At 37.7% G+C, this 26,020-nt stretch overlaps 1 protein-coding gene across 15 annotated transcripts in view; it reads right to left on the bottom strand.

Moving 5' to 3' along the window:
• Window positions 1-26,020, bottom strand: part of LOC129771733 (hippocampus abundant transcript 1 protein) — a 112,967-nt gene that overhangs the window by 42,993 nt on the left and 43,954 nt on the right. For 10 of the 15 annotated variants that reach the window (XM_055775713.1, XM_055775717.1, XM_055775706.1 and 7 more), the window contains exon 1: window positions 22,802-23,707. The exons of 1 other annotated variant lie outside the window; for it this stretch is intronic. The gene's annotated coding sequence lies outside the window, so the exon portion shown is untranslated. Of the gene's footprint in view, window positions 1-22,797; window positions 23,708-26,020 lie in introns of those variants that run through there. 4 more of the 15 variants (XM_055775709.1, XM_055775720.1, XM_055775707.1 and 1 more) reach the window with 3 other exon arrangements.

The following is a 26,020-nucleotide window of genomic DNA, read 5'->3' as shown; positions in this document are numbered from 1 at the left end:
ACCCCGAATTTCAACTTGCCCCGGTGTACCTTATTTCAAAATAGACATTCCACTCTTTGCAATTTATTGTAACCAAAACATGTTTTTTTTGTCAAGAAATTGTATAACCATTTCTTAAACCGGTCCAAAACACCCCCGTTATCTTATTTCGCACTTCTTTTGCACCCATGCTAGAAGTAGTACGACTGCGGAAACCTAAATTGATGGAGCCTCAGACGACGCGGTATAAACAATCCGGAGACGGGGAGATTGATTCCCAGTCCGATCGTTAGGAGCTTTTTTCTCGGCTTCCCTGGGCATAAAGTATAATTGTACTTGCTACACAATATACAATTTTTTGAATATGGGTTGCATTTCATACTAAAAATTCACTGTTTGTTAGATTATTTTTTTAATTTATGCGGTTTTTACGCGGTTTTTCACGCGATTTTTGGAATTTACCCAATCGTTTTTTTTACGCGGCACGTATCCCCCGCGTAAAAAACGACTCTAGTGTATAATAAAATGAACCATGAAACGGCGTTTATCAATTGTGATCTGGAATCTAAAATAAATAATCTAAAATCTGATTCCGGTATCTGAATCATATTGTGAATCTAGAAACGTCTTCTGAAGATAAAAATCTGAAATCAATGAGTTAACGAGTTAGGAGGGAAGCCAGTGATTTTTGAAGGTGCTCAGTCCGAGGCCTTGATGAACCAAGATTCGTGCCAAGCTCAAGGGAAGCTCACTGAAAACAGATAATGATTCCATATGCTATTTCAAATATGCTAATGATATGCATCGAGTGGAATTAACTAATGGAAACATCGGTTCACTTATTTTGAGTCTAAACTAGTTTATGATTCCCGACATTTTGATCAGTACACGTTAGAGATTACACTTCATGCATCATAATGCAATTATGAAAAGCAAACCAATAAATGCATGTGTTTCAGAGCAGTTCGATCGTGGCAGCCAAAACTTCACAGAGTTCTGGTTAACTTTATTATAAGTAATCAATACATGTGTAGGCGGATGGAATCGACATGGCTCGCTACAAAATTCGCTATGATATAATAACAAATTCAATTACATGCGAAAATAAACAAATTAGTTCGGTTCCCCTCTATTCGTTCTCTCCAAAACGTTAGCTGGCTTCCGCGAGCTGTGTGATTCACAGCTCGTGTTAATTACCGAAAAAAGGTACGCTGTCAGTCTAAAAATAAACAACCTATTACAAAACACGAATATACCCAAATTGAAATCCTTAACGCTTATTAGGGCGTAGACAAACATCTTCCAAAAAGGAGGTGGGCTACAAACAAAAACAGTCCCGCTACAAGTGCGGATTGTGCTTCGAACGTGGTCGGAGTAAGCAAACAACAATTGAAATAACTGTGAAATGCGAAATAATACGCTATAAAAATTGTGTTTTATGGGGTTTTCTCCGGACCCCTTGAAGTCGTCCCTCCCCCTAAGGAGAACTTCTTTTTCGCACAGCTTGCGATGACGAATATAATACGGGTGACCTCGTTTCGATGATAGAAATTGGGACGGTGCTACCAAACTCTCATCATCATCGTTGTTAGATTATGTTTTGCTGATGTTCCTTGCTTCGTACAATCCTTGACCCGCTTCTTCCAGCAGCTTCCATTTTGGGAGGCACACTGACTGGTGCGAAAAACAATGAAATTTCATCTTCACGTTGTCGGTGTGCGGTGTGCGGAAAATGCGTGTACTCTCGCCCACGCTTGGCTGAAGAAGTCCCATAAGCGACATCGAGATAATCATCACAAACATCGATCCATTGCGGAGGATTGGGTTTTGCGCGAAATGAACTTCACTTAAGATTATAATATCATAATCTACGCCACACTTGGCGAAATTTGATGAGCTTTCTCGTCAACCGACCGTCCCGCAATGTCCAACCCGTCACCGTCACCGCGTACCGTATTACTGCAAATATCCGCTTGCAGCGAGAGTTCATAACGTCGTGGTGGCAACAGTTTCATGAATTATGCAAGACTCGTATTATTCGCTTCTTTGGATGGCGATACACACCACTTCTTCTGCATTCGGTTGCATATGTGCACCAGAAATGTGTGGTTGAGATAAACGGAGACGTCTGAAATCCCAGCAGCTGAACAATGCAGCAAAGCTCACACACTTATGGGAGACGGAAGAGATTATTTTCCATTCAGTGGAACCAACTCGCCTGCGGCGAGACAGAGTCCTACATGCTATTCATGCGAAGAACTTCAACTCTAGATTTCAAAGGGTATATCCATATTTGCTTTCGTGGGATGGATGATTGTCCCGCAGCGATTGACATTCTCCCAGGGTCTTCTCAGCAATATCAAATTTGCCTAGAATAACCGCTGAATGTTTTCCTTGCCAGAAATTCCAAATCCCACACACTTCTCGGGAAATCGCTATGTGAAATTCCACACTCATCGCCTAATGATGGCAGGAAAAAAATCGAACTTTTCCTCAGCACGCGAGTGCAATTTTCATTTTCGTTTGCCCCAGAGCAGTAATAACTCACACACATAGTTCTAGATTCCCGTGTTTTGATCGATTATACTTTCCCAGGCCGTCCGGCCGCCTCGCGATTCGTCATACTGCGGCAAATGGGGTTATGTACAGAGCTGGTAACAACGAAACACATATCAGAACCGCAGCAGCAGTAACAGCCGCGATGGCACATACAACCCGGACGTCAATAAGGTTAAAATTTAGCGCACTTTCGTGAGAGATTCGTGCTCCACTCACGTCGTGGAGGAATTCAGTCACGGAAAAGCCAAATTATGGTGTGTTCGATCGGTTTTTTGTTTTGTTGGCCATATTATGGCGGTGTTAACGACGCTTCCGCAATGTAATGAACCAAATGTTTATTTTTTTGCTACATATGTAGCTATTTTAATATTGTGGTGTGGGCTGGTTTCCACGAGATGTAGAGAGAATTGATTGATTAGCTTGAGCTTGAGCTTGGACTTGAATCGCAGTGCAGTTTATAATTACACCATATGGTGACCTAAAGGAGTCATTAACTAAAACGCCAATAACGGTAATTAAACACAACAACGAAATTGCTCATAGAACACACGTGTGGAAATTCAAAAATATTAATACATTTAACAACAGGGAAGGGCAAGGAATGAAGATTATTTTCATACAATTGAAATCTTGTTTATTCGTAAACCTCGTTACAGATGACAAATATATTCGTTCTAAGGCTTTTCTCACATTTCGATTTTATATTGAAAAACTATTGATCCGAATAATATACTTAATTTTCCACAATAACTTTTTCATCACAGACATTGTAACCAGACATGAAGTATTTGATTTGAAAAATGGCAAATTGTAAATCATTAAAAAATGTTTTTTGTCATGGGTAATCCGACAATTTTTTTCGCCCGCTGTTCAAACCATTCACGATCTTTTGAAAACCTCTTACATACGTCAGTGGTTACCCAAAACTACAATATATTATCATGTCTAATTTTAATTGCAAATTTTTTATAACAGCATATCTAAAATCGTTGAGTTTGTGTAACAAAAAACAAAGCCCTAAAACGAGATATCTGATAAAAATGAAGTTTGATAACGTTGTTGTGAAATTAATGAACTCTCTGTAACACTACTAAGAAAAAACATACTCAAAAACGAAATTTAATATTGAAAAAAACCTTATTTATATATATTTCTTAATATATTTATATGAGAATGGTAACCTGATTCCCAACATTTTAATGTGTTAGTCGGACCCAAGAAAATGTAGATATAATTTTTTTACAATTAATAAATTCTCAATGTATCGCGAAATTGTGTCTATATACACTGCGTTTCACAACTATAGAACCACTTCATTTTTTTGAGTTTCCAAAGATATGTAAGAAGTCGGTTGAATTGAAGTATATAGTGTAAGATATACTAGCTATCTTCATTTATAACCCAGCCCATTTGAACTTTATTGTTGTGTCCAGACGCGAAATATGCAAAAAAAAATGAAATTTCAGCGTTTCATAACTACAGAACCGGGTGGAAAAACTCTCGCTCCTTTGCAAAATTGAAGTAAATTTCACATGAATTACAATAAGATTCTAATTCGTTCGTCATCCTTGGTTCTCAATCAGTTCAAATAACCCATTCGGGGTGGTTTCGACCAAGCTGCGCTATGTTTTAGAGTGAATCTTGTTCTACGCAGAGGATACTACTCGTTTAAGCTCTTCAAATCACTCATACTGCTTGCAAGCTGCATCTATTATTCGTACGATCAGTCCTCATAAGTTCTAGACAGGGTTTTAATTTGGTAAACAAGCTGACCAGTCCAGAATCTTAAGTTCCTATTCATTAAACCGTGCCATGACCTTCCGGATTTTATGGATTGATGCAAAATTACCCAATTATCACGTTGTTTTTGATGCAAAAACAGCACTAATTGATTCTGAAGTACTTCGTTGCACTTCTGACTGTTCATTCGTGTTCTACACTTATGAAACACTGGAATTTTAGTTTTTTGAATATTTCGCTCCGGGACACAATAATAATATCCAAATGGCCTGGGTTAAACATGGAGATAGCTAGTATATCCTACAGTGTATACTTCTATTCAACCGAGTTCTTACATATCTCTGGAAATTCAGAAAAATGAAGTGGTTCTATAGTTGTGGAACGCAATGTAGAATAAAAATTCGACTTAACATGCAGTTCAAGACTAACCAGATTGAAATTTATTATTATTATATTATGAGAGGTGACGAGCGACGCGCGCGGATAATCGTGGTTCTACTGTAATAGAAAAAATGACTAAAGGTCAGAGATTTTTCATCTAGAACAGCGCGTAGAATCATTTTTTGTATTATTTTTTCCAACATGACACATTTTTTGGCTCGGTTAGACCTTGATTACATGTCCCAAACATATGTTTTCCCTAAAGCTATCGATCTTTGTGTGTGAATGTCCCTATATTCTTATACCTTCCCTTTCTTCCATTGCGAATAATTGGTCTCCTTGCTATAAACAGTAGAATAAGTTGAAATGTAAATACACAATAGATATACAAAAAGATTTAACAATTGAGGATATTCATCAACATTGTAACAATCTCCTTATATCCCATCCTTTTCTTGAAGAAATATGTTACCCGTCTAGACTACAGTCGAACGTGAGTAATCGGTTTTCTACTTTACTAATCACAGAATTGAGAATTGGGCTCCTTAAAACATGTAACTGAGTCTGTAAAAATAAACGAATTATAAAAAATATATCACAATTTTACAAATTTTTGAAATTCCATTAATTTAAAAAAAATATATACACCCGACAAACCGATACAGTGGTTCCCAATTTTTTGTGCAAATCGGTAGTTTTGTTCCTTGTCACAAAATATTAGACCTGTATTTTTTATTTTTGTAATCGAGTGCCCATTTCCATTTTAGAGTGGTCTGAAAAACCAAAATTTTCAGCTTTTTTTTTTCCGAAAATGGCATTTTTCGAAAATTCATAACTTTTGAACTACTGCACCGATTTGGATGATTATCAAATTGAAGGTAATGAGTATTCTCTGAAAAAATATAATACTTGCGAAAAAATTGGATTTGATTTTCGTAATTATTGATCATATTTGTTTTTATATTTTTTACGGTTCCGGGATCAAGGGCGCTATACTTTTTTTTTTATCTTGAAAGCTAAGGTTTTTTACATGACCTATCCAATAATCAGAGAGGAGTTTTTTTAGATTTCGAATTATGATTTTTTAAAGTTAACCGATGGTCCGAAAAATCATTTTTCACCTTTTTCCAAAAATAACTTTTTTCAAAAACTCATAACTTTTGAACTACTGGACCGATTTAGAAAATCGACATATCAAATTGAAGCGAGCTAGTCTGCTTTGAAAAAAAAAATACACTTGCGAAAAAATTAGATTCTAGTTGCAGAGGAATATTAAGAGAAGACTGAAAACATGTTAACATTGAAAAATTATAACAAAACAAAAAAAAACAACACCTCTTGAATTTTTAGATATATTATGTAAAAAAAGCTCAGCTTTCAAGAAAAAATATAAAAAATATAGCACCCTTGGTCCCGAGACCATGGAAACCATAAAAACAAATACAATCAATAATCACGAAAACAAAATCTAATTATTGTACATGTGTGATATAAAAGTCTAGCTCATTGGCTTCGATTTCATATATCGGTCATTCGAATCGGTCTACTCTTTCAATAGTTATGATTTTTTTATTTATGAATAAAGGGAAAAAAAATATTTTTGGACCATCGGTTAACTTTGCAAAATCATGACTTAAAAACGAAAATAAAACACCTCTCCGATTTTTGGATATGTTATGTAAAAAACCTCAGCTTTCAAAAAAATATTTAAAAAATGTGGCGTCCTTGGTCTCGAGACCATGTTGACTATAACAAACAAATACAATCAATAAATATGAAAAAAAAATCAATTTCCAAATATTTTTTTTTTCAAATGAGACCATATCATTGCCTTCAATTTGATATGTCATTTATTTGAATCGATCCAGTAGTTCACACGCTATGATTTCAAAAAGGCATTTTCGGAAAAAGGGAAAAAATACGGGTCTAATATTCTACAGTAAGGAACAAAATTACCACTTTTCGAAATCAGAGAACCACTATATCGATTTGGCATGGAATGGCTGTATAATAGGGTGCCAATGAATGTATGGGAAAAAATCGGTATAGTGTAGTTTTTGGTTTTGGATTGATCCTTTCAGGACCAAAAGAGGTATGGAATTTCCATACCTCGCAACGCAAGTTTGGATCGAGCACGCACAAACATGATCGCAGCAAAATATAGTCCACTGCTTGGTGAAACAACACAGGCTTTACGCCCTTTATACAATCAGCATGCGCATGCGCTGACCACATCCGATGATCTGTCAGGGAATACTCGCGACAAAAGTACAAAGAAAAAAACTTATTATTCTAAATGTTAAATTTATTTATACAGTTTGTTATTATTTGAAGATCTGCAAAAAAAAATAAGTTGAAATAAATTGTACGATAGCTAGAAGAGCCATTAACAGTATGTACTGCTGAGATTAACCTAAGCTTAAGTCTAATTTTGTTTCGTTGTAGGAATTTTGTAATCTCTTCTTAATAAAGCGATTTACGGAATCTTCGTGTTACTACTATCGAACAACAGGGGGATTCGAGGAAATCGAGGTTTTCGAAAAAAGAAGTTTGATGCCAAATGTCTTAAAATTGCATGAAAAGTCGAGATCTACTGTCATCTCGTAAAAAAAAATGCTTGTCAAAAATAGACACTCTGGCACTGAGACTTTTTTGGAATAAGAGATGAAAAGTAACTTTTTTTTTTGAAACAGTTTTAACGTTAATAACTATTTTTGCTGTGAGCTGATATCGATTTTTATATCAGATATTTTTTTAGATATAGTCAGGTATGGGCAAAATCGCATCGAAGTTCGTTCAACAACACTCATCCACAGATAAAACTCACCCTTCTATTCTCCGTTTATGCCTCACTTTCTTTGAGATAGAAAATATTCACCTATCATCTTCGCAAAGATCATTCTCGAGTTATGTATAGTCTGTCTCTGGGCCTGATCACGAACGTCACTTCACGGTGAAAACGGAATGAATTGGAAGCAATTTGTATGCATTTCATTACGTTTTCACCGTAAAGTGACGTTCGGGATCAGCCCGTCTGTCTCGACTCCGCTCATCTATTCTCAGAGAATTTTGCATTCACTCATTTGCCTCTCGGAATGACATTAGATAGTGATAGAATCAAATTAGAAACTTTTGTTCGAGCCAGCGAGTGTCTCTGTAAAATCGTTTTTCACTCAAATAGCAATCATTGAGTCTCGATTGCGGCAGTAAAATATAGAAAGATAGTTGAAATCGAGTTGTTTCCTGTGTACTATTGCAATGACATTTTTTTGTTTCTAGTATGAAACGATCTAAGCCAACGCTGAAGACCATATTAACGCATATTATTGGTGAGCAGGAAGGTGGATTCATGTGCACCTCAATGCTGACAAAGAAAAGGAGTACAAGGGAAAATAAAATCATACATACAAGCAGATTCAAGCTATTTTGACTCACTCGTTATTTCGTTTCGTGCGGTCATTCCAAAGAAGTATTCATTCATTGAAGGTTGTTTTCCACTCTTTGTTTTGTTATGTTCACTCTCAGTCTCGATTGAAGATGGTCGGAGAGTGAAACATGATTTATCGTGCAATCTCACGTTTGTTTGCTGCGTGCTTTTCGCCATGATTACTCCAAGCAGATTCAAGAGTGATTTATAATAAGGTGTGGAGAAATGAGCGAATGAACTTTTCCATATTTGGTTGAGCCCCTCATGTATAAAATCGATTGATGCAAAAAACTCGTAAATCCATCAGATAATCTGTAGTTTGCGTTCTAAAGGTGCAATCGTGTTACGCTAGATGGACTGAAATTCCCATTTACGAATCACTACTGAATCGACCGATCGAAATCATTTCTGGAGCGGGGCGTGACTAATGATTCGAAATGAGTCACTTACGATAACGTTAAGCGCAAACGGTCATGCTTGATATGTGGTGAACCGTTGCCAACGGTGTCCAAACCAGGATTGGCGATCGATTTTTTTTTTAAATGAGAAAATTATAATTTCACAATTCATCCACAATTATGATTTGCTGCACATAGCGCGTGAAGTCCCGGCCTCAAACGGTTGAGTACTGTCTACACAGTACAATTGGCAAGTCGTCACTCAATAATGTCCATTCACGCATTGCTGTACTCTTTTCACGCTCGATAAAAAAATATCTCTCATCCTTTTGTGTAAGGATTACGTCTTTCTGCAATATCCAATCCAAATTTTAAAAAAAAACAGAAAATGGGCCGCATCACGATATTTATCTAGTTTCGAGCGCTGATAACTCAGTAATATCCACATGAATGTATGTGATTTTCGTATTAATTGATTCGGGAACTCCCTAACAATATATTACAATAGAGAAAACTATTTATTTTATGGAACTAACCATCGGACAATTGAAAATTGTCAATCATTATCTAAACGAAAATTCCGCACGATTGGCTCAAGCATTTGGCTTTCCCAGTTGTATAATCAGTTGCACTCTATAGAAATAAGAACACGGGACTGTGCAATGAAGTATGCGTTTGGTGCTATCTCCACGCTTTATTGGTCTAATTTGCGCTCCTCCAGTTATGCCGTCTTATAGAAGCATGTAACATATCGACGAGAAACTGTGTCCGTGCAGCAAGCGCAAAATCTATTTTCCGCGATTTCAGTGTTTTAATGTCTAGTTAATTTGATGTTACGTTGCCAAAGGAACGAATATAACTAAAAAATTATGATGACAATGTAAATTGCTACGATATATTCGGGCGGGAACAATATCGAATAGGTTTAGTGTGCTGTTTTGTTCATTTACCACTACCATTGAAAAGCCTGCAAATTAGTTGCTCGTAAATCGCTTTTTTGAAACGCAAGAAAATATTGCAACGTAAGCTCCGAGGTTTTGCCCGACGCGCAGTCTGGTAGTGAAATCACTCCGGAAGGTCGATAGTGTGTTGAGAAGAGAATGCGCAATTTTAATCTAATTTTTTTTCTTATTTCAATTTTTTTTATATTTTTTAAATGATTTTCAAAAAATTCCTCTACCGACTCGAAGGAACCGACGGATCATACGGAAACTCCACTGGCTGTACCAAGTTCGGACAGAGCTCAACTTGTTGATCGATTCGAATATCTTCTTCTTCTTGGATGACATTAACGATCCCAGTCGAACTTTTGCCTTCTCAACGTAGGTACTACTTATGTCATTTTTATTAGTAGTACTTAGTTGAGATTTCTATGCCGAAAAACACGCCTTGAATGTATTCTGGAGTGGCAAGCTCTAGAATACGCGTGACCACAGTGCAAATCGGAAGAGATTTCTTTGACGAAGAATCTCCCGGCCTGAACGAGAATTGAACCAGAACCTCCGGCATGGTAATGTGTGATGCTAACCACTCGGCCCCGGGAGCACCTCGATTCGGATTCGAATATCGCAATCATTTCAATTACACAAAAATCGGGGACTATTCACCTTAAAAAAGCGAGCGTAAAATCGATCGATTCAATCTTCCGTCAAACACAATTTGCGCTGCAGTGTAACTTTTATCTCTTCTAAAATGGAAGCTAAATTAGAAAGACCACTTTAGAAGTTTGATAAATTACCCCCCGCCCCCTAGGCAAACACCAGTACCTGTTCCCAAAATTTCCGGACAGCGACTAATGGAAAGCAAGGTAGCAGTAGGTAGGCAGTACCAGAGTGCATGCCTTATCGCTGACTTGCCAGGTTAAAGAGAGTGTGTTTTGCCACCCAACAAAGTACCCCATTCCCAGTAACGAACAGCGCGTCTGGTGTGCGCATGATCGTATACTTTTCTCACCTACAGCGGGCGGCGGCAGCGACGAGAAATCGCCCACCTGCCGATAACTATCGCTTTCGGTACGGCTGCACTCCGCACCGAGAGTGCATTTGCACCGAGAAAGAAAATTGTGCTCGGTAATTACCATGTGTTTATGATTAGAGAAGATTGGTGAGGAAGTTTTCACCACTTGCCGAAACAGAAAGAAATTGGCGGAAACAATCCAACGATGAGAGCTGTTACATAAGAAAATAAAAAAAAAATCGAAATCGCCATCCAAAGCCTACATTTGTGGAGATATGCCAAAACAGACAAAGCTCTGCTTTTAGCCATGGACTGAATTCCAACTGTTAATTACATTAATGTGTTCTCCACGGGCAGTGCGACGACTGTCGACACAAGACTCTGGGGTCGTGTCTAGGAGATAAAGCGCCACATAATCCACTACCGAAGGCGACCGTATCGTTCGGATTATGACAAAATTTACTTTCGCACCTAATTGACTCGGTGGTTGGCATGAGAACATCTCTCTCTCAGCGATAGAGTAATTAGTTAAAATCCTTGACGGTCGTCGCATTCTGTGCACTGTAGTAGCTTTCGGTAGTTACTTACACTTCTGCGGGGAAAACCCCTTTTTGGTTGGTGACCTACGACCTTAGCGAGTGAACAGAAATGATTTATGGCACAACTTGAACAAAAGCTTTGGCGAAATTGTACACCTCGAAAACACCGCAATGCGCGTCCTTTTTCTTCGTCAACGCTTCTCGCGTTCTACCAACCGCGCGAGGCTCTGGCTTTACAGTGGTTATTGACTTTCCACCAAATGCATGACTCGTCCGATTCGCTTCTGCAACAACCCATCAGCTTGCGAAGTACGCCACATGAGTTGGTCGGGGGGTCAAAACGTACAGAATCAAATCCACGGACGTTATATTTTTTGTTGGGAGAATTCGACGACGTTGTGGCTTCTTGGGTTCTTGCAGCAGCGGGATCGGCTCAGCAATAAATATCCACAATAACGTTGGCACGATTTGTTTTTTTTTTCTGTCGTTGTTGTTTGCGTTCCATGTCAGTTCTATCGATTACTACGCCGAAGTGCCTCCTTGCTTTGGCATAAATATTGTGCCTTTGCCACAGGCCAAGCACTTTTTCTTCGTGTGGAGAATTTGAGCCGAAATATTTGCTCCTCCCGGTGGCTCACTACCGCTGGAACCGATTCTCATTCTTTTTGCGCTTGCTCTTGTGACAGTTTTGTTTGTGAATGTTTGGGACATAAATTACCATTTATTGACTGTTGGATTTTTTCACGAAAAAAAGAGTTTCTATTTTTCCATTCGCCAAGGTAAGTCTTTGCGCTCGCAGGCAGCACATACGAAGTCAAGTGAAATAGAAATGGTAGGACAGAATATGCAATAAGCCGACTCCAAGGACTGAGATTGACTTATCGAGTAAATTTATCGCGAAAGCCATTTACACTGACTGTTCTGCCTTATTCATTATGGTATTAATTTTGGTTTGTTGACAGTAGAAGCAGTGTACATTTATTGGCTCATTCTCTTCAAATGAAATGTCTGCGTGAAGTCCAATATCTGCCGATGGATCAGCAGCACCGATATTCAGAGTAGAATAGAAGATTCGTCGGTATAAAATGTAAAATTATCAAATTTATCATTCGTGGGCAGAGATGCCAACCTTCTCGATTTTTTAGGATTTGCCAGACTTTTTAGCATGCTCCATGATATCCTGACGAACTCTCAATTTATCCAGATTTTTGTACTCTTTTCCCCTCTCTTAGGGGAGCTGCCATACAAATGAAACACAAATTTTTGCATTACTCGAGAATTAATCAAGCAAATTAAACCAAATTAGGCATATGGAAACTTTAGGGTGAGATAAATGTTTCTATTTTATTAGGCAAAAATTAGGCATATGGAGGTTTAAAGGTGCAATAAATAATTCTATGGTGGTTAGACACTCCATCCCCCTCTCTAAAGGGGGCTGCCATACAAATGAAACACAAATTTCTGCACTATTCGAGAATAAATCAAGCAAATAAAACCAAATAAGGCATATGGAGGTTTAAGGGTGCAGTGAATGATTCTATGGTGGTTAGATACTCCATAGGTAAATATATCTATAACCGTACTAAATGTCATAAAAAATAGGAAAAATTCAATCAGTCTTCCACTGCTGATATGCTTTCCTCATTTGTTGAGGAAAGATTCATTCCAAAGCATGGACGATGAATTCGGTGAAAATTCTAATGTTGATTTCTCTGTAATTGACTGTAGTGATGCTGTAGGTTTTTCGGAAAAAATATCAACGATCAAAAGATTAGGCGAAACACCAGCATTTCCGCTTATGCAAGGATTTATTCCATGTTTATTAATTCTTTTACATATCCGATCTTCGCTCGAAGAAAGTTATACCCTGTTTCTGGTGAGATTTGGAATGGATTCTGTATTATGAACTTCTACCAAGCAACTTGTTTCTGACATGTATGGCTCGTAGCAGTTTTCAACGAGGAAGCAAACATGTTCTGGGCGGATAGAATATTTAAGCTGTGTGAAAGACGGCGAAAGATTGTGAAACAGAATTATGGATATAAAATTAAATTATAATGCTTTGATTGAAAATTATGTTTTTGTTTTCCCAAAAATCGACATTAACTGATTTATCCTGATTTTTATTTTCATTCTACTTGATTTTTAAAAATTATAGTTGGCAACCCTGTTCGTGGGCTCCGGCGTGACCCTGCGGCTGAAAGTGTGAATCAAACTTTTTTGTTGCGTTATCATCTCCCCCAATGACAATGAAACTCATATCGTGAGACCGAGAATACTATAGTTAAGTATTCATTTTTCACCGGAAAGTTGAAGGACACATTGAACAGTTCATTAAGGAAATATACATTCTACCAAAAAATGTATCGGGTATGTAAACTAGTATTCAAAATAAGTATTCAAATGAAATAATATCATTATAAAAGATTTTTCAAATGCATTTATCGAAAATAATTGTAGTTCTCGTTACGAATTCTATGTAATATTTACTTTCGACTGAAATTCACAAGATAGTAATTGGATAAAAATAAGTCAAAAAGCAATATACAGAGAATACAGTGGTACTCGATGATATCTGTTGAAATTTTGCTCAAAAATCCGATCTCATAGGCAGCCACATAGTTTCAGATATTGGAAGTCACGAGATGAAACAGTTGTCTTCCTATCAGCATTGTCGTCTATGCAGTATGATAGCTATGAATAAGAGATCCAAAATATCAATGCTTCAAGTGCAAAGTACCGGAAGGTGCGAAAATTAACTAAACTTCATGACTTTTTCGAAAGCGATCCGACGAGGCAGTGACTAACATATTGCATAAAGAATACGTTTGATTTTTCCGCCATGTAAACATTGATTTTCATTGTAGTTAATATTGATCACGAGTTTTTTTCTTTTGAAATTGCTCAGCATCGTAAAGTAACAATATGCCGTGTTTGGAAATAGAGAATTTATGAGTACAACAATGCAAATGTTTTGTCTAGAAAAGACATATTCATATTGAACATTTCGTTCGCTATCATTTTTTTTCGAAAAACGTTGCACTATAGATAATGACTATATAATACAATGAAAATAATTCATAATAGAAAATTCTTTGAGGATTCATGTTTTGAAATTTTCGACAGAATAACCCGTCTGCTTGGAACATAGGGAATCTGTACCTAGTTCCCATTTTCTTACAAAGGGTTGAATGCAATTGTGCAATCAGCTTGCTGGTTACAAATAAGAAGTATTTGGATAGTATTGTGAATGATGATTTGCAACAGTTATGAATTCAAGACCCTGATCTCAATAAGCACATGAAATGCAATGGAATTTTTGTTTTAAAAAGAAATGCTCATCATCTACATTTACTATTTACCATTCCTTGCTGAAAACTCGATATTTTATTAAAGAATATTCGTTGTGAACGGAAAATTTAATCACCGTTCTTTATTTTTATGTAAAAATGTGTTTATTTCTCCTTGTAATTGCTTATTTGCTCCATGCATACATGCAGTTTTTCTCAGTTTCGTACTCGCCTCGTATGAACCTCGAACAAGCCAAAAAAATATGTTTGTGCTAATATGCCAATATGTTTAGCCAAAACCGAGGGAGTTTGAAAAAAAAACAAGCACGTTTATGAGGATTTCATCTTTTTGACGTAGAACTACGTCTTTCATAAAGGGTGCAAAATCAGAAAACAGGTCACGTTTTTATGAAATAAAGTTAATGTTAATAACCATTTTTGTTGAGAACGGATTTTGGCGATTTACAAGCCAAACGAACCGAAATTCCCTAAGATTTGTTTGATATGCTATTACAATTACAATCCCATAGTCTGTATATGCTTTAAATTGATGAAAATTTGAAGCCTTCCCATTTCCTCATACATTTTCTCTGTCCATTTGTGTGCTTTCCTGAACAGAGCTTTCAATAACAAGCAACTTATAGACGAGCAACGAAGGGGAAACCGTAAGATGTAAAGTCAACGTGAACAAAGGAAAAGGAGAAGAAGGAATGGGAATATTTGCCTAGAGTATAAACAGTTGATCTCGCTGAGGCAAACTTTCATTCTTCGTTAGGAAATCGACTGAACAACATCATTGCTAGGCGAGCTGGACGGCGAGGGATCGAATGCCTTCCTAAAGGCAATGAGGTTGGAGGAGTAATATGATGGATAAAGTAAAGTTTTCTAAGGGCCTTTTTGAAGGTTAGAGACGAATGAACTGAAGAAGTTTAAAGTCTCTCTAATTCAACAAGCAAGGAAAGAAGGCAAACCTTCAGCCTCGTTCTGTATTGAAAGTAATAAATATCGTTTGTTCTTCCTTGTTTTGCGTCATCACATGTCTTCGTTTCGGATTGAGCTGTGGACGCGACCAAAATACTCACTCGCTGATATCTCTGGCATTGCAATCATTGCATCAAACTGCACCATTGCATTAAGGTTCTGAGCTACACAATTGTGTGGGGAAGCTTCAAGCTAGGCTATAGTCAGGTCACCAAAAAAATAAATGTTCTGGAATTTTGTTTTTTGAATTTTTTTTCACATGGCGGTAGGAAAACTCTCTCCACAAAGGATGACAGCAAAGCTAATCTAGACTGGCAATATCAACAGAAAAGGCTTCTGTTGAGAAGAGCGCAAAACGGAGACAAGTGTGTGTATATTCAGTTGCTTCAAGCCACCGCAAGCCAGAAAAACGATCTATGATGATAGAATATCCGACCCGAACGGGTATCGAACCCGAATCCCCCATCTTGGCAAGCGCAACACTTACCACTAGGCCATGGGGACTACATTTGCGCTAGGGTATTAGTAATGAATCTCTGCTGAGTCAAATATTCAGCCTTTTTCCAAGCAGTTAACTTTTTTTCCTGTCGGATTCGGATTTGTTGGTGCCTTTGACATTGCATCAATGCATTTAACTGACGCTATGGTGAAGCAGATGTTAAGGTTGTGCATCAAAAAATTATTTGGGGGATACCAAGTTATTCAATAAGTTAATAATTTATTTGGGTTCGCTTGCCAGTCGCAAAACTGCTTTCAACTAGGATTGCATTTGCGCTAATCTTGATCATAATGAAGCAGAGCTAATCTTTTTGAGGTTGTCGAGATTAACAGATAAAGTTTATTTCGTTTATTTAGTCACTAAAAAAGTAAATGTCGTTCTGGAATGTGATTGGTATGTGATTTGGTTTCGCTTGCCAGTAGCAAAACTTTCTCCACTAAGGAAGACAGCTGCGCTTATCTCGAGCATGTACATGCTGCGAACACAAGAATGAATCATCAAACAATTATCGTCAAATGATTCTACAATAAAGAAAAAATTTCAAGGCGACCAAACTGGTAGATTTCAAAATTTTCGTAGCATTATAAAATAATATCCGCAACTATAAACAAGCAACTTGAATTGAACTACAGCGTAGTTCTACGTCAACAATACGGTCGTGTCTTGAACACAACCTCCTATCTTTCTAAATTGTGAAAATGAAAAAAAAATGGTTCATGCAATAGAAAGATGCATAAACAAGGTCCATACCAATATTGATATAGATCGGTTCAGTAGAACTTGAGATATCGTGAAGACCCGTTTGGAAAAGGTAGTTCCGAGAAAAACGCGTTAAAAATTTGAAGTCAAGCACGTAGTTCATATAAAGCGTCATTAAAATGGATATAACTCGATAAATAATAGGATTTTCGAAAAGTTCTTTCCAGTCTTCAGAAAAACATACGCTGCGCTGCACTTGAGTTTAATGCTCACCAGCGCGCGTTCATAACAAACACGTATTCTCTCTTGGTACGAAGTTTCAAAAATTCATAAGGAGAAGTGGATAGGGGGTTTAGATAATGTCCACTTGGAATCTTCAAATACATTTAAGTAGGTTCTGTATTTATAAGATTTTTTAAACTATATGCCCACCCTGAACATTCTGTATTCATCAATAAAAAGACTGAGTTGCCTGAGAGTGCTGCCTGGTCAAACATCCATATTTTTTCATAAGACTTAACTTTTTCCCTGAAATGTATATTCTGAAAGAAATGCACATGAACTGGGATCGGTCAATTTATTTTAATCGCAATAGAGGACCATGGATTCTGTCAGAATAAATACTTCCAAAGATACAAAAAATGGTTGAATTCTAGTAGTATTGAAAACCGAGACTTAAGTGCGAGTTTCGATTCAGCGTTTTCATTTTTCCGCATCTCTCAAGGTTTTAAAACGAACAAAAAATTATTACATAGGTGCACGGACTGTATCTCTGGAGATCTGTTTCTTGGGTTGTTTGAAAAGTCCATGCTGCTACTAATGACAATCAAATCGAAACACTTCTCAAGAATAATCTTCGGTACACGACAAATGAATTAGTAGATTCGTTGTATAAAACCACCATTCATGAACACCTGATAAGTATGGCGTTTATGAAACGAAAAGCGCTTGCATGTATGGACTACCTATTAACCAATCTTTCGAAACCTGATCGGATTTGACATATCGCAATCCGAACGATATCAAATTTTGTATTGTGCATTCCAAGGTTGCAACATTTGTACATCCCGTTAGGATTTGGCTCGATCAGACTAAAGGATGCAACATTGTGCTAATTTCAAATCTAATCGAATTCCGGAATAAGGGTTTATTTTATCGAAAAACATTTGAAGGAATGCATCTCAACCAGCAATTCGTTTCATAAACGCTACGATAATAATATTTGTTGCGAATTGTGAAAAGCAAATCATTCACAATAATATTGAGTTAAAAAAATATTGGGCAAGTGAATAGAATCTCGAAGCAGGTTTTCGCCTGAGGGAAGTCATGGTCTGGGCCAGGTGGGACTGGTGGGCGCCTCCAAACCAACCGTACACGCTTGTGTGAAGAAAAATAACTCAATAGAGAAACCAAACCAGATTCAAGCGCGGTGTGAAATAGGTATAAGAATACGGCGCAAAATACGGTGCAAAAACGATGCTGACAACAAATCATTTGATCTGTGTTTGGGAGTGTGCTCATTCGCCAGAACACATTGTAACGTTTGGTGGAAAAAAATGTGTTGAGGATAAACAAATGAAAAAAAAATCAAAATTCAAAACACGCTATAAAAGATGAAGAGCTCCCAATTGAGGGTGGTCTTTGAATATGGCGATGGTTGGAACAGACTCGCTTACAGAGGGCTCTGAATTCCAGAGAATGTTTGTTGTATTATAATGGGTACTACGAGCGAATTCTAATTGCAGCCACTTGGCATACTCAGAGGTCTGATTAAACCGAATTTGGGGTTTCTCGGGCATTTCGTTTGTGGAGCGGTCGGTTGACGGAACGTGCCTATCTCGTTTTCGGCATTATTTAAAGGTGTAAAAATATAGTGTTCCGTTTTATTATATCACGGTGTAAAATTAGCAAAGGAAAGCCTGTTCATCAGGCGGCTTGTACAGGACCTTGCTGCTGGACAAATTGATTCGTTTGAATACCGGGTGAGTCCCCAACCACGGCGAAACGGACGGGAGCCAAACCGAACGTCCGCCGATACTCGGTGTATCCGCAGTATCCCGCACACACCGTGCATTTAGAAGAAAGACCACCCGTACCACAGCACTTCCTGAGGTCCTGAACCAATCCGGATTCAGTAGATGAGGTAAAACCCTGCGCGCAGGTATGTTCTAAGAGTGTGACATGGCCATGATCATAAGAGGGGGAAAGGAGAGAAGAGAATAGGGTTAAGAAAGATGTTAGCCTGTTAGAGTGAAAATGTGAAGCGAATAGAAAGGTTTGAAAATTGAAAGTGAATTTCACTAGGAGAATCGTGATTCGTTCGTCCATCTTCCAAATCATTCGTTTCCTCCTTTGGAAATTCCAACTTCGGTGTTTCTCCGCGGTGTTTTAGAAGAATTGGTTATAGAGGTGTCGACCATTCTGGTGCAACCAGATGTCGAAAGTTTTCGTTATCCGTATGCGGCAGTGTCGAAGACCTAAACCGTTCGGGACCATTTTATTGAGGGGGCTCTACCATAGCTGGGCAATAAAAGTGACGGGTGGTCTCTCTTCGGAGAGTGGCGCAAAAGCCACCTGGTTTTTAATCCCTCAACAAAAAAGGGTTCGCCGATGGTTACAACATGTGTATACAATCGTGAGAGCTCAACTGAGTGTAAAAATCTTGTTAAACATCAGCACCGCCTTGCATTTTGAAGATTGGTCCTTTCTATAGTATATACTCGAATGTCTAAACTTCAGAAACATGAAGAATACGAATTCGTAGACTAGAATACTCCCTTAAGCTTTGCAAATTCCCAACTTATTGCAACGAATGAGAGTATAAAAGATGTTATTTGCAATTACAAAACAAAATCCAGTAGAGTAATGCGCGGCAAAGGTGCGCACCTAACTGTTGTCTTCCAATAACTCTTGAAATAAAAGCAAATAAAATTTCGTTTGCTTACCAAATTGTAACTATATATATTACCTTCGAAATGTAGTACAAGCATTTCTCGAGTTGTGTTTGTAATTGGACAAATACCTAGTTTAATACAAAAAGACAAATGCGCACCTTTGCCCCATAGTGGGGGCAAAGGTGCGTACCGTACGGGGCTAAAGTGCACACTCATTGGATTGAACTTCTGAGATAATTTATACCAAAAATAATTGCTTTATCATCAGAAGCGGGAAAAGCATCGTTACTGGAGAGTGTAGGCACCGTCCATTAGGCAGGAGAGGCGTGTTCTGTGTTTTGTTATGGGTGGAGAAGAGTGGGTGTTATAGTAGAACATACCACGTGGAAATTTTTGGGAGGAAGGAGACTGACAATATAAGATATTCTAAAATGTCCAACATTTGAAATAGAATTTGTTCCCACACACAATTGATTATTTCGAACACTCAAGCTCCAACAGAAATTATTTTCATGTACGTAATCTATACTCGCGGTATATAATTTACTTTTTGACATATAAACCTGATGCAGACTAAGACGCATCAGTCCTGATACTGACTGTTTAAATTCGTGGCTCCGTTCTTGAGTTAAATCATGAGGAACGGACACCAAATCATTTTTATTTATATAGATCAAATTTATAAATACATAGTTACCTTCACTTGATTTATTTGAAACTCATTGTTGAAAAAAAATCTAAAAAAATATTGATTTGAAGTTCATTGTGAAAACATAAACATAAACGAAACATAACCGTTATTGATTTGAATGCATGGTGAAAATAAAAACATTTTCCATTTGAAATTTATTTAGAATTATTTTTAGGCAATTATTTATTTTTATTCCTCATCTTGGATTTGGGTTCTGAGGATTTCGACGCTTTGCCTTGGATCGCTGTTGCTTCTGTTGTGGGGTTCGAAGAGACAGACGGTGGTTCCACATGAAGCTAGAAGCCCAATCTCTTCATGCTAGTTTTGCAACTTTGTTGAATTATTCGTGCTGGAGGTTGTTGGCTTCCCAAAAATTGAACGCCATGCGTCGTAAATCTTTGAGAGTCATGCCATATAAAGCTTTGTCCAGTGGCCTGCAGATCCTCAGACTGCTCAATCGTAAATACCTATCTGAACCGCACTAGGTGCTCGCTGACACATTCCAGCAGAAGTAGAAACGTCAATAAAAGAAGATTCAAATCATAAATCACTTTCTGGTATGAGCACCTTTCTCAGAGCCGATTCAGAAATACCGAGGTCTGCCGCAATCCGACACTTCGAGACTCCCTCTCAAAGCCTCTATCGGGCCACTTGAGCATTTCTGGAGTGCATTTCTTCAAATCAGTTTTCTTCTTATGGGTCCCGTTCAAAATTTTGTTGAAGACATTTTATAAATTTTTTTCAGAGCAAAATGCTAGTGCGAGCTTTTACCCCACAGCCACTGCGCACCTTTACCCCACAAGCAATTTTTGAACTAATCGAATTTTTAAAAAATGTATCTTTTTTTATATATGTGGGCTGCTGGTGTAATAATGTATCAAACGACTACACTGTTGTCGACATTTTATGCTCGTTTGCTTCAAAATGGCCATTGCGCACCTTTGCCCCGCACTACTCTATTGTTTAAGCCAAGAAAAATCAACAGCATTTGTTAAAGCTGAAAGTAAATTGAAAGTTTTTTTAGAAAAAGTAACGTTTTTTTAGAGAAAGTAAAGTTTTTTTAGAGTTCGAATTTTCACTTGATTGCAAAAAAAAATCGAATATTCAGAAGAAAATGCGGCATCCAAACATCGTAAATATATTCACACGAAATCGTAAAAAAAGCCGTTTACAATCGTACATTACCCCCCTATTTCTAAGCAAAAGTTTAATTATATTCGGTCAAAATTGTTGAAAAGAGTATCCCAAAAATTGAAATCCGCCACGTTGAAGGATAGTGAGCCGGGCAGACAGCACTTTGCATGCATAAAATCTCACCATAGTTGATTTTTGTCTGAATAAAAATCTTTGCATCTTTTCGGTTACCTATATAAAGTATGATGGGCATAAGTGTATTACGAGTAGTTGTCAATTTCCTCCCTCCAGCTTCATACTGATAGATTCTGTTGATAAATGATGTGCTATCTATGTGCCCACGTGGTAAAATCTCACCTATTAGTCGATCGTGATTTGATCATACTATAAAAATTGTGGTCACGTAAAGCCAACTGCGGAATTCATCGAAAACGATTCAAGTTTATAGATGTGTACGGATCAATTGCCAGAACGTCAACTACATTAGACAATTATGGCTATTAGACTCAATGTCCAACGAGTAGTGGCGCATTTACCGATGTGTAGCCTAAGTGCCCAACTGACCGATCTAGACGGCAAATTATCGAACGCTTACTGCTCATCCGATAACCAGGAACACCTTTATGAACTTTCAAATCTCTCTCGACTCTTGCGGCATCATGCATCAGCATGTGCTGTTGCCAAAAAATATTTATTTCAACCTTGCCCTATAACAGAACTTTTTTTCTGAGCACATTTCAAAACACAGCACCGATTGCATCCCAGCACATTCCACAACCTCCCGCGGCAGAGATGGCATTCTCTCGACCCGTCTCGGTTTGCTCAATATCAGGGGCAGGTGCAGTTATTGCAAAATTATTCCGATAGGAATAATAAAAACAAACGCGCACACTTCATGATTGACCGCCGCTGTGTCGTTATCTCGAGCACCTCGTTGGCAACGATTCAACCGAGGATATCCCTCAGAACAGCCTCTTGTTTTCCCTGTTAATGATTGGTTATGTAATTGAATTTGACAAAAATATAAACAACGCAAATTATCAGTCTGGAAGGACTTCGATTCATTGATAACCCTTCGACATCAGAGCGACATTAGCACCGAACAGGGGGCGAGAAATCACAAAGTTCACATTACTCTGACATTAAGGAATGGTTTCCCAGGAAGGAAAACAAACTGATGTTACATAATTAAACACATTGTTTGCGTTTTCAGCATGACAAAATCGGCTCCTGCTCTTCGCGGTGAGGCGTCGCGCTCTTGCTCAGACGCATCGGGAAACCGTGTGTGTGTGTGTGTGTGTGTTCGGTCTTCGCGAGAGCTGCGAGTCTGCAAGTCCACTCTCGAAGGACTTCCAAACTCCACACGTTCACGTTTCACTGTCAATATTGTTGATATAGTTTCGTTATGCTTCTCCTATTTCGCTCGATCATCGCTACTGCTGCTGATGGTGCTGACGTTAACGTTATGCTCTGTAATTTTCTTCTCGTTTCCGGTCAAACACTCTTTCGCAGCAGAAGCCCGAGGCCTTCAACTTGAATTTCTTCTCAGTTTGGAGCGGATGCGACGCTTCACCAGAGCCAAATCCAATCGTTGGCATTTGTTTTGGACATGTTATGTAAAGGCTATTACCAACCATATTTCTGTTTCTTTTCGATTTTTCCACCGACAATTGACGATTATAAATTTTCGGGGGAGTGTTGTGGTTTCACTCGATTGCACCGTTTCTAATGGCGAGCGTTTGGGTCTGTTTGAAAATTGTTTCACTTTTCATGGGATAACTAGATATATTTGAATCGATTAATCTGCACTTTGCGTATAGGTAACTAACGAGGGTCCTTCGAGGATTATAAACTATATTTTTCAAGATATAACACTTTTTTCCAAAAATATTTTTCTCAAGGAACAAATCTTAACAATGGCTCTTCAAAAGGGCTCTTGAAGCGGTAGACTCAAAACAGTAGTAGGTATTCACTTATTGTCGAACACGAACCCGAGATCGATAATTGCGTCTCTGCTGCAGCACACACATTAAACACAATCCGAGGAAATCTGCGTTCCAAGTTGTTTAATTCGATGTTCAAAAATCGGCGAAAACGAGACGGATCCTACTATAATTAGTATGTACACAGCTTCCGTCCGTCCGTGGGAACTTTTCATCTAAGGTAACATATTTCTAATCGTTTTTGCTCTGCTTTTCGTTTTCACTAGTAATTGCATGACAGGATCAAAAGCACTAAAAAAAAGTTCGAACATCTACTGTACAACACATTTATCCACGACGGAAAGCGACGACGGACTGCGATACGATCCTAGGCCAACACGACGGAAACAACGACCGCGGCCAATATCCCCGAAAAACACGAATTGAAACGAGCCGAGAGAAAGCATCCTCCCGCTCAGTTTTCGTTCTCTTTTATGTTCTTCTCTGTGCACACGCATAATGTTTTGGGCTCTCTCTCCTTCTTTTACTTGGAAAATCCTTATGCAAAGCCGTCGCAGACGGGACGGCTGCAAAGTACCGTCCGCTTCGAACGTTGGACTCTCGCGAACTAACACAAACGCGGTGCTACTGCCGCTAATCCGTGGCCGCTATGAGTGACCGGGAAGTTTACGATTGTGATTTACTGTAGTCGACTTCGTTTGATGTTTGTTCATTCATTCGAGTGACCAGATATTCGATGGGGACGCGACAGTGGTGGCGGTTTTACTGAGCACATCGGATAGTTTAAGTTTAGATAGCTGTGATTAGAGATGTCTAATTTTTTTTATTCGATTATCGAATAATCGTCTAGCCATTTTTAATATTCAATTCATTCGAAAATTTATCGCGTAACTTTTGAAAAGGTTCTATGTAACAAATGTAAACAAATCGAGTCAACGGATGCACACTACTAGTTCTCAATCATTGAATGCACTCCGAAAACAATCGTTCAAGTATCTATCAATTTCACATTCTTATCACCGATTCAAAAAATGTCCAATGTAAATATTCGAATTTCAAGCACTCGACTGTTACTTCGGACGCCACTTTCCTCTGACGCTCGATACGTCCGAAGTGACAAAGCAATCAAAACAACACGAAATCGTACTACGGTCGTTTTGAGTTTTTGTTGTTATCGTTTTTAGTGCAATTCAACGAGTGATAACAATAAAGATCTGTCTTCAGCACGAAGTGCAAGTACAGGGTCTTTGGTAACGATGGTAACAATGGTCAATGGTAACACTGCATTCCCCACTTCGGGACGATAGTATTCGGCTACCCGTTCAGTCTGATCGAATGGTTTTATGTGCCAAGATGTACAATTTACAAGAACGTGTGTTTTTAGTGAAATCGTAATACTTGAGCAACCGAAGCCTTAATGAACTTTTGTCCTTTTGTGGTAAGATTTTCAACATTTCTCGTCATCGATTACTTCCTCTGGGGGTACGTAAAGGACCGTTGCAATGTTAATAAGCCACAAAATTTGGAGGAACTTGAAGAAGAAATAATTCGAATTTTCAACAGCATCGAAGTCGTAATGTTAGAGTTGTGCATGAAGAATTTTATTCCCCGTTTTAAATGCGTCATCGAAAAAAGAGGTGGTCACATCGAAAATGTCCTAAAATAAGCTTTACTTTCGTTTTTTGCAAATAAAAATCTGTTCACTTTTGTAGAAGTTAATAAAATTTGAGCGTTTATTCAGAAAGATTCTGTATTAGGATCGTTGTTCAGTAGCTATTTTCAAATTCTCATCGTGCAACGTAATTTGTCCAATGTACAAATGCGGTAAGTCAAAGCGTCTAATGTAACATTTTTCACTCGGAAGCTTCAACTTTAGACTAAAATCACAGAACAACAGTTACGATTCGTTTTTCAGAGTTATTATTGACTGCTAGTGGTAAAAGTAGTGATGAAGATCGAGTCCCTTTAAAACAAATGTTCCGGTCTTCAACTTGGTTTTTCTCGAGTTGATGTCAATGTTACATAGGACCTTTTCAAAAGTTACGCAAGAATCGTCTTTCAATATTTGATTAATCGAGCGAATATTTATTTCTAGTAATAATAATGAACAGACATTGATAATAAAAATGATTATGTCACAATTTTAAAAGTTATATTAAATATAATTCCAAAAAAACATGATGCAGAATAATGGTATTTCAGAATATTCATAAATTTACCATTTCATGATTTTTTGACAATTGAAATTTGCATCAACATACATTTTTTTCTGTTGAAAATTATCTGTTCTTCGAATTTTGTTGAAATAGCAGATTTGTTTGAAAGTTTCTGCTTAGTCCCTATAACTACTAGTTCGAAATAAGTATATTTATAGAATAATTGACCACTAGTATGGTAGATTTTCCTCATATATCCACTGAAAGCATGTGTAATTGAAGTCTGCATAGTGTAACACGTTGTCATACTGGTCTATCGGGATGTCGATGTTAGATAGGATAAAAAATGCATAGCCTAAAATGCATTGACCTTGAAAATGTTTCCTTCTTTCATTAATCGTGATTGAGGAGGCGATCTGGGGTAGTGGTAACATCCATACCTCTCATGCAGAGATCACGAGTTCAATTCTCACTCCCGACAAAAAAAATGGAACTGGAAATGGTAATGGAAAAAAACTAAAAAAATTAATTTTAACTTTCAAATTGTTTGGTATTTTTCATAAAAATTTAAGCAATTTCCTACATTTCAACCTTTGACAAGAATGTTATGGGTATCGTAGTTTTTAAGTTATAAATTTTTGTAAAAAATAAGAAAAAAAATTTGGCTTTTTCCAAAAAAGTAGTCTAATTCTTTTTCGAATATTTCAAATATGCAAAGTTGCTTAAATGACCCATGTCTTTACATCCACAACGT

The sequence above is a fragment of the Toxorhynchites rutilus genome, chromosome 2 (assembly GCF_029784135.1).
Source record: "Toxorhynchites rutilus septentrionalis strain SRP chromosome 2, ASM2978413v1, whole genome shotgun sequence".
Lineage (NCBI taxonomy): Eukaryota > Metazoa > Arthropoda > Insecta > Diptera > Culicidae > Toxorhynchites > Toxorhynchites rutilus.
This window is presented reverse-complemented; position numbering and strand designations above follow the sequence as displayed.